This window comes from Prionailurus viverrinus, chromosome C1 (assembly GCF_022837055.1).
Source record: "Prionailurus viverrinus isolate Anna chromosome C1, UM_Priviv_1.0, whole genome shotgun sequence".
Classification (NCBI taxonomy): Eukaryota; Metazoa; Chordata; class Mammalia; order Carnivora; family Felidae; genus Prionailurus; species Prionailurus viverrinus.
In genome coordinates this window covers 1,332,058-1,341,583 of record NC_062568.1, presented here as the reverse complement: position 1 = coordinate 1,341,583, position 9,526 = coordinate 1,332,058, and the positions used below count along the sequence as shown (strand labels likewise).

The 9,526-nt window shown below is 49.5% G+C and overlaps 1 pseudogene; it reads left to right on the top strand.

Annotated features, from left to right (window-relative positions):
- Window positions 1-7,348: 7,348 nt before the first annotated feature.
- Window positions 7,349-8,222, top strand: LOC125173006 (UDP-glucuronosyltransferase 1-6-like; annotated as a pseudogene).
- Window positions 8,223-9,526: the final 1,304 nt, after the last annotated feature.

The window sequence follows — 9,526 nt, the reverse complement described above, 5'->3', positions numbered from 1 at the left end:
CGACCCCTCTTCTAGTTTGTCTGATTGCTCCCTGGCAGTGGTGGGGAAGCCGTTCCTGGAAACTGGAAGTCGGCGTGGCGTGGCTTTGATGGGTCCATGTTCCACTGTTTGACAGGCAAGCTTCATCCCCAGCGCTGTGCACTTTGTATTGTATCACATTGGAAGGCACCATATATCTGACTCTTCAGGTGGAGAGTCACATTGTCACGTGTCTGCTTTGGCTTCCCAGCAGTCCTGAGGGACTCAAGACCCAGTGACCAAGCACGGGTGAGATTGGACGAACGTTAGCCAATGACCTTTTGGTGCGGACTTGGGGATCCCAGGCATGGTTGGCGCAGTTGACCAGACTCTGTGTCATCTAGCCTCTGCCTGCTTCTCCCTGTAGCCCTTTCTTTCTTCATGTTCCTGCCATACTGCCTGCTTCCACTCTCTCACACCCCCATGTTCCACCCTACCTGAGGCCTGCTATCACCTTTACTTTTTTTTATTAAAAAACAATTTTTAATGTTTATTTATTTTTGAGAGAGACAGAGACAGCGTGAACAAGGGAGAGGCAGAGAGAGGGAGACACAGAATCCGAAACAGGCTCCAGGCTCCGAGCTGTCAGCCCAGAGCCCGACGCAGGGCTCGAATTCACAAGCCATGAGATCATGACCTGAGCTGAAGTCGGATGCTGAACCGACTGAGCCACCCAGGCGCCTCTTAGATCATCTTTTTTTTTTTTTTTTTAAATGTTTTATTTATTTTGGAGAGGGAGCGACAGAGCTCAAACAGGGGAGGGGTAGAGAGAGAGGGAGACACAGAATCCGAAGCAGGCGCCAGGCTCCAAGCTGTCAGCATAGAACCCGACGTGGGGCTTGAACTCACAAGCCATGAGATCATGACCTGAGCCGAAGTCGGACGCTTAACCGACTGAGCCACCCAGGCGCCCCATCACCTTTACTTTTTTATCACAGTGGCAATTAACGAACTCTTTGACAACTCTGTATAGTGTCTGTTACACCTCTCTGTGCTGTAACCTTCACAAGGGCAGGAACCACATCTGGCTCTTCCATTGCCCTGTCCCCAGCACTCAGCCTGGTGCCCATAACACATCTGTTAGATGAACGAAGAAATTGGAGGAGAGAGGTGTGCCTGAGGAGCTTGGGCCTCAGAAGATTGCTTAAAGAGGACGAATGGCATGTGTCCCATGTCAGACTCCGTAGGCTGTGGACTTTTACCCTCCTATTATGAACACAAAGCACCTTGCAGGATGGGCTAGGGGCAAATGCTTGTGTGTGCCCTATGTTTCAGTCAAACCACTTTCCAAATATTCACTTCTGCTCTCTGAGACCTCCCAGTGTTAGGGAATGGAGCAGAGCAGACTGGTCACCATCAGGGGTCACATAAGTGAGATCGCTGGTGGCTAAGAGGGTTTTTAGGAACAAGAGTATCTACTTGTGCTTTAAAAAGTCTTTTTTTTTAAGTTTATTTATTTATTTTGAGAGAGAGAGAGAGAGAGAGAGAGAGAGAGCGCGAGCGAGCAGGGGAGGGGCAGACAGGGAGAAAGAGAGAATCCCAAGCAGGTTCTGCACCGTCAGCATGGAGCCTGATGCGGGGCTCGAACTCATGAACCTAATATGATCATGACCTAATATGAAACCAAGAGCTGAACGCTTAACTGACTGAGCCACCCAGGCACCCCTCTACTTGTGCTTTTAAGTAGGTTTCTCTGTGCTCCTTCCTTAGGAGCATGAAACAGCCTGGCATTTACAGTTGCTTCAGGGATGGTATGAAGGGGCTGGGTCCTATGTTTGATTTGAAATAAAAGAATATACAGAAGATAGAGAAGGGAAGACCTGGAATCATCGGAAGCTGCACACAGGACTCAGAAGGTTATACTCTGATGGGGAAGGGCTGGAGCTCTTGACTCGGTGTTAAATGGGTGTTCAACTCAATCTTCTCTAGCTTGTAAGGGCCCAGAGGACCTCAGCTGATAGGCACACGGAACTGCCTTCGGATTTCACAAAATCCCTCTGCAGACCCTTCTCCTTTCCCATCTCCCCCACCCCTCTTCGCCTCGCTATTCTGTTCCCCTTCTCTATCTCCTTTCCCACCCATGTCTTTCCTGTCTGTGTCACCTCCTCACCTTGAGCCCTGTCACTAGGGCTCTGCAAAGAGGGACGTGTACTGGCTGACTCATGCCTGGTGGCCGTGGGTAGTTAATAAGTGAGGCAGTGAGGCTTGAATCCCCCACCATGGTTCAGGCACCGGAGGACTTCAGGAGGAGGTACCGTATACAGGCTTTGCGCGTGGGTTCTGGAACCATCCCAGCCTGGGTTCATACATATTCCAGTTCTCTCACTGAGCAGCGATGTAAGCTTGGAGAAGAACCGTAGTTTCTAAATAGGTAAAACAGGAACAAGGTAGTACCACCGTCCAGAGCTCTTTTCCAGATTAAATGCAACAATGCATGTAGATCGCCTGGTATGCAGTAAGGAACCAGTGACAGCCATAATTGGGTGGGTCACATGCATTTCCCAGCACAGATTATTTCCTACCTCCACAATATTAACATCAATCGTATGATCAAGCACACGATCAGATGTCAATAATCCCCTCTTCTTGGGAGCCTCCCATGAATTACTTAAGCCTCAGATGGGTGGACTGTACCCTTAGGGAGAGGTTCCAAACTAAATATTACAAAGCCAGTGAACATTGGTATTATTATTAGTCCTATTATGCAGATAATGAAACTGAGGCGCAGAGGTTGAGTGGCCTGCCTGTGGTCACACCAGTAGGAAGTGAGGAAGGGGGATTTGAACACAGACATTCTTTTTTTTTCTTTTTTTAATTGAGATACGATTCATGTATTGTAAAGTTTGCTCTTTAAAAATGTGCATTTTAGTGGTCTTTAGTATTTTCACAGATACGAACAACCATCACCACTGTCTAATTCCAGGTCAGTTCCTCGCCCCCAAAGGGAACCCCCTGTCCCCCTTGGCAGTCATTCCCATCCCACAGCCCCTGGCAACCACTCACCTACCTTCCGCCTCTGTGGATTTGACTGTTCTGACGTTTCATAGAAGTGGAATCACACAACACATGGTCCTTCGTGACTGGCTTCTTTCGCTTAGTTCTCAAGATTCATCTGTTTTGTAGCATGAGTCAGTACTTCATTCCTTTTTACGGCTGAATAATATTCCATTGTATGGACATCACATTCCGTTTGTCCATTTACAAGCTGATGGGCATTTGGTGGTTTCCACTTGATGGCTCCCGTGCGTAATGTTGCTGTGAACATTCATGTACACTGAATCCGAGCCCAGACGTTCTGATGTTAGAGCCCATGTGCCTAACCTTTATGCTTGAGTCCCTCCCTGTGCAGACTGGAAACATCTCAGAAAATGTTCTGCCTGTGGTCTTTGGGGAATGTTACATGTGGTGAAATTTGCCGAGGGCAGGCTTGACTTACGCCCCATGGCTTCCAAATTAAAAAAAAAAAAATTGTTTTAACGTTTATTCATTTTTGAGAGACAGAGTGCAAGCGGGGGTGGGGCAAAGAGAGAGGGAGACACAGAATCCCAAGCAGGCTCCAGGCTCGAACTCACGAGCGGTGAGATCATGACCTGAGCCGAAGTCAGACGCTCCATCGACTGAGCCAGCCAGGCATCCCAATACACCCCATGGCTTCTAATCACTGAGTGGGCATGACTTTTGTTGGTTTTGTGGTGTTACAGAATCGTATGCCCCCTTCCTCCTTTTTTTTAGTGATTTAACTAACACAGAAGGTCCTTCTGTGTGCGTGGCTTGCTGCCCAGTAGGGCGGGCAGACATTGATCAATTACAAATCTTGAAACATACTTTGGGAGAAAAGTAAAGGGTTTAAAGAGAACTGGTAATAGGGGGCCTTGCAGGCTGAGGAGGAGCAGTTTCGGGAGGAGTTGGGGAAGAGCGTGCCAAGAAGAGAAGCCGGTGTGGCATGAAACCACATATCACGAGGTCTTTAATGTTTGGGACCCAGGCATGTTTGTCCTCTTTCTCCCCGTGTTCGAGGGGCTCTTAATCTCGTAAATGCAGGCAGGTGAAAGTCTTATTGTCTGTACCCTCTGAGTAGTCCTTTTGTCATGACTAATTAGTGGCCCGTGCCCCTCCTCTCTGCTCCCGGCTTCTGGGACCACCACCCACATCAATGGGGACCTCCCAGGGCCGTCACAGACACAGCCCTTACAGTAGAATAAATGTCCACTGGAGATGTCCAGCCGAGCAAGCCATACCTCTCTAGACTGTCCTGTCCCACCCATGGAGACTCAGACTTGACCATTTTGGATGTGCACCGGGACCTGGGCAAAGACCACTGATTTCTGCAGCTCTGTCCCCACACCCTATTCAATGGATTAACCTGCCCCAGGATCCCACATCACACACATTGGCCATGTCACTCGATGAGCTGAACCACCGTGGACCACTCGCATGGAGATATATTTGTGTAGTTGTTTAATAAAACATTTATTCATTTGATTTTGCCATTTTTGTGTTCTGCGTTCAGCAAATGTCTTTTTTCAGGTCTCAGGCACTTTGCAGGGGCTTTTAAATCTGGTAGGTCCAGGCTTGTGGGTAATTCAAAGGGCAGCCTTTCTAACATTCCCCTGCTCCTATCCTGTCATTCCCTCCATGCTCGCCTTTACGACTCCCCTCTACTCAAAATGCCCGGTGTCCTCTGCTGTCCTCTGGGAAACCTCAGGTTTCATCCCAAGATCTGCCTCTTTGTCTCCACTGATACATGACCCATGCTTAGTTGTTGGGTCTGCAGGAATCCCTGAGAAGAGATTGGCCTTCTCCTGGATACTCCGTGATGCCTGAGGACACATCGAGCTCCATAGCACCGCCCAGGGCAGGTCTGGTCTCCAGGGTAGCTCACCTTTAGGGTTTCCACATCATTGGGACTGTTAGACATACTGGATTCTTCTTCCCATTGCCCTGTGTGCACACACATTCTTAGAAATAGCTCTCGGAAGGAGGAAGAGAAATGCTTTCTAAAGCTTTCTTTTTTAAAAATTTTTTATTTATTTTTGAGAGAGAGAGAGTGTGAGCAAGAGCGAGCCGGGGAGGGGCAAAGAGGGGGTGGGGACAGAGGATCTGAGGCAGGCTCTGAGCTGACAGCAGTGAGCCGACGTGGGGCTCGAACTCACTGACTGCAAGATCATGACCTGAGCCGAAGTTGGACACTCAACCGACTGAGCCACCCAGGTGCCCCTAAATCTTTCGTAATTTGCGAGACGGCTCTCTGGTGATTTTTGCAAAGTGGGGTTAGTTCCTTTCCTTTGTCTCCTGCCTCCAGTGAACGTCCCTGTGGACCTGATGGGAAAGAGAACGGCCTCCCAGACAAGCCAGTTGCTTTTCCACCTACTTCTTGTTTAGCAACACAAAGACCAGAGCAGGGCTCTGCTAGGAAGGGCCCAGGCCAAGGTCCTCGGCAGAAGTGGGGGGTCTGGTGTGAAGCATCTCAGGTTTGTAGCACATTTTGCTTCTCCCCTCCCACCTCCGCACATTTGCATAAGCCTCTCCCCCTCCGGATGTACTGCTCTTACAGAGGACCTGCTCAGCCCCTGCCTGCCTGGAGCGGTGCACCTGCTCTGTGCTCGCTTTGTAACCATCTTGAGGTCTGATTGCTGTCACCCTCCTGCCTCTGATCATTGTAAGTGGGAAACCCTGCTGGCGTCCCTCCCCCTGTGAGGTTGCAATTAATTTGTGTCTTGGCCGAGTTCTTGGGGCCAGTCCTGGCACGCCACTCCTCAGGCTTCTTCTCCTTTCCTAGGTCCCAACATGCCTCCTGAGCCAACAGGCATGGGTGCCAACAAGCACTAGTGTGTCAGTCTAGCTGTGCGTGACTAGCTCTGGGTGCATCTGTTCTAGCCAGGCTAGGATTCACCTTTCACTTGGAAAGCCTGGTTTCCACATCCATCATCCTCTTGGACCTCCCTCAGCCATGTGATATATCACGCAGGATAAACATGACCCTTTCTCTCTGGATCTCCGTTGAGAAACCTGACCGTCAAGAGGTGGGTCATGCCTGGGGCTGACAGGTGGCAGGGCTGGAAGCAGACTCCAGGTAGTCTGACTCCTGCCCCAGGGCCCTCACCACGTGCTGGCTCCACTGAGAATCTGAGTTTCCTAAAGGCAAGTGACCGGTTACCTGCTCACATTGTCGTTGACCAGTTTCTTCTCAAAAAAGAGCGATGGTTCTTTAAATTTCATGTGTGAATTCTCACCACTTGAAAAACAAAAATGAAATGTAACAATAAAACAGGTAGGCAAACCAAAGGTTAGTTCATTAATCAGCAAACATTTATTGAGAGTCTACTGTATGCTTGGCATTCTTCTAGACGCTGGCATACAGCAGACGACAAAAGAAATATTGTCCCTGCCCTCAGGGGATGTCCCTGCCATCCCCTGATCTAGAATGGTAATTCTTTTTTTTTTTTTACGTTTATTTATTTTTTGAGAGACAGAGAGAGACACAGGGTGAATGGGGGAGGGGCAGAGAGAGAGGGAGAGGGAGACACAAAATCCGAAGTAGGCTCCAGACTCTGAGCTGTCGGCACAGAGCCTGACGCGGGGCTCAAACCCAAGAACTGTGAGATCGTGACCTGAGCCAAAGTCAGACGCTTAACCGACTGAGCCACCCAGGGGCCCCAAGAGCACATATATTTAGCATTAGATTCTGTCTTCTGATAGAACAGAAAACTCCAAACAATGGTGGTTTGCCCAGAGTGTGGGGGGCAGTTGTATCAGACTCTTCTGTGCCCACTCGGCTTCCTGTGGCCCACCTTCTAATCCAGCTGTTGCTGAGGTAACCGGGCCACCAGGATGGGGACTGGGCAGCTGTGTGGTGTGTCAAATCGTGAGTTTGGCATCTGTTGACACGCCCCTTCTGAGAAAAGCTGAGGAAGTAGAGAATTACTAATAGCTATCCATGCGTGGACATCGTCGCCTTGCTGTGGAATCCAGACAGCTCAGGACGGAGGACTGCCACCAGCGTCCAGAGGCCTCCCAAGCTGTCCTCAAAGTGTGACTGAGTTTGGGAAGGAGAGGCACAATGGTGGAGAGAAAGAGAAAGATAAACCTGGGGTTCAGGTGAAAGCTGGTAAGGGGCCCCATTGGCTCAAGTTCGCCGTGTGTATGAAAATGGTTAATATTAATTTAGGTTCTTTTAAAACAAAGGGCAAAATTCAGAGCCAGGAGAGGTAGGCAAGGGCTGTGAAGAGCAGTGGTTAGTTGAGGGAAGGTAGCCGGCAGCCCTGAAGCTGAGAGATCGTAAACTATTTATCCTTGTTGCTGCCTGTATCTGCCCCCCCTGCCCCCCGTGATGGCCTGCCTCCCCCACGCGTTTCAGAAAGTTTCCGCAGGGGTTTTCCTCTTAGCGCTTTGGAGTGAGGTGGTAGGTGACAAGCTGCTGGTGGTTCCTCAGGATGGAAGCCACGGGCTCAGTCTGAAGGACGCAGTTGAGCTTCTCAGTGAGAAGGGACATGACGTGGTAGTGCTGGTGTCAGAGGTCAATCTGCTTCTGAAGGAATCCAAACACTACACGAGAAAAATCTATCTAGTGCCATTTGACCGGGAAGAGCCAGAGCACCGTTTCTGATCTTTTGGAAACAGTCACTTCGCTGAGAGGTGGCTCCTGAACCCTGCTGTGAGGGAGGACAGGAATACCATGATTGTTACCGACACGTACTTCGCCAACTGCTAGAGCCTCCTGGAGGACTCGCCACCTTGAGTTTCCTCAGGGAGAGCAAGTTCAACACCCTCTTCACAGACCCAGCCCTGCCCTGTGGGGTGATCTTGGCAGAGTACCTAGGCCTGCCCTCCATGTATCTCTTCAGGGGCTTCCCACGCTCCCTGGGGCATGCTATCAGCCAGAGCCCAAACCCCGCATCCTACATTCCCAGATGCTACACTCAGTTCTCAGACCGGATGACCTTCCCCCAACGGGTGGCCAACTACCTCGTTCATTACTTGGAGACCTACCTTCGTATTCAAAGTATGAAGACCTTGCATCCAATATCCTCAAGAGAGATGTGCACTTACCCACCTTGTATCGGAAGGGCTCCGTCTGGCTGTTACGATACGACTTTGTGTTTGAGTATCCCAGACCAGTCATGCCCAACATGGTTTTCATTGGAGGGACCAACTGCAAGGAAAAGGGAGTCCTGTCTCAGGGCAGTGGCTTTGTTTCTCTTTGATCGCTCTGTGTGTTCATGGGCAGACATCGTTCTCACGTGCACAATCTTCCCTCATGCATTTGGCTCTTTGAGCCAACCTGGGAGGGCTTCCTGAGGAAGGGGATGCCAGGCTCGGAGTGGACTCGCATGGAGGGGGTCAGAGGCTGAGGTTCTGAATGATGGAGAGGCTTTGAATGAAGACAGGGTACATGCGTGGCAAGGCGGTATCTTTAGTGAGGTTGTCTGGGGACAGTCATAGAATCATAGAACGAGTCTTGGAAATTTCCAGTCCAAACCCTACACCTACCTGCCGAAGAAACAGGTGAAGCCTTGACCAAGAGGACACAGAGCTGAGGGGTGCCTGGGTGGCCCAGTTGGTTAAGTATCTGGCTCTTGATTTCAGCTCGGGCCATGATCTCATGGTTTGTGAGGTAAAGCCTTGGGTAGGGCTCTGCGCTGACAGAGTGGAACCTGCTTGGGATTCTGTCTCTCTCCCTCTCTCTCTCTCTGCCTTTCCCCCGCTCAAGCTCTTTCTTTTAACCCCTCTTTCAAAATAAATGAATAAACTAAAAAAAAAAGGGAGGGTGCCTGGGTGGCTCAGTCGGTTAAGCAACTGACTTTGGCTCAGGTCATGATCTCATGGTCTGTAAGTTCAAGGGTCATGTTGGGCTCTAAGCTGACAGCTCAGAGCCTGGAGCCCACTTTGGATTCTGGGTCTCCCTCTCTCTGTCCCTCCCCCAGTTGTGTTCTGTGTGTGTCTCTCTCTCACAAATAAGTAAACATTAAAAAAAAAAAAAGGGAGGGGGACACAGATCTGAAAGGACAGTCCGTGTGGAAACTATTCTTCCACTTCTGTGCCTCACTCTTTCCCAGAACTCTGAACCAGAGATCTGCAAATAACAGCCAGTGGACCAAATTTGCCCAGAGGCCTGTTTTTTATATGGCCCAGAGCTAAGAATTTCAAAGGGATATTAAAAACAGCAACAGCAAAGAATACGGGAGGGAGATGTAAGTGACCCACTAAGCTTACATATTTTCTACCTGACCCTTTATAGAAAAAGCATGTTGACTTCTGACCTAAGGCAAGTATGTCTTTTCAGATGCCTTCCTGATGTATGGGAAGAGAGCCCAGAGCTATTTGGAAAGTAAAAGCCTGTGAGTTTTTTGTTTTTGTTTTTGTTTTAATATTTACACCTTCGAAAGGCTTCAGATCACTCTTTCACACCAGAATTCTCCTTTTCAGTGCATTTTTCATCAGAAAGAAAGCCTCAAGTAGGTCCCAAAGACCCTTATCCCTCTTCTTTAACATCGGGTGATTTCTTTGC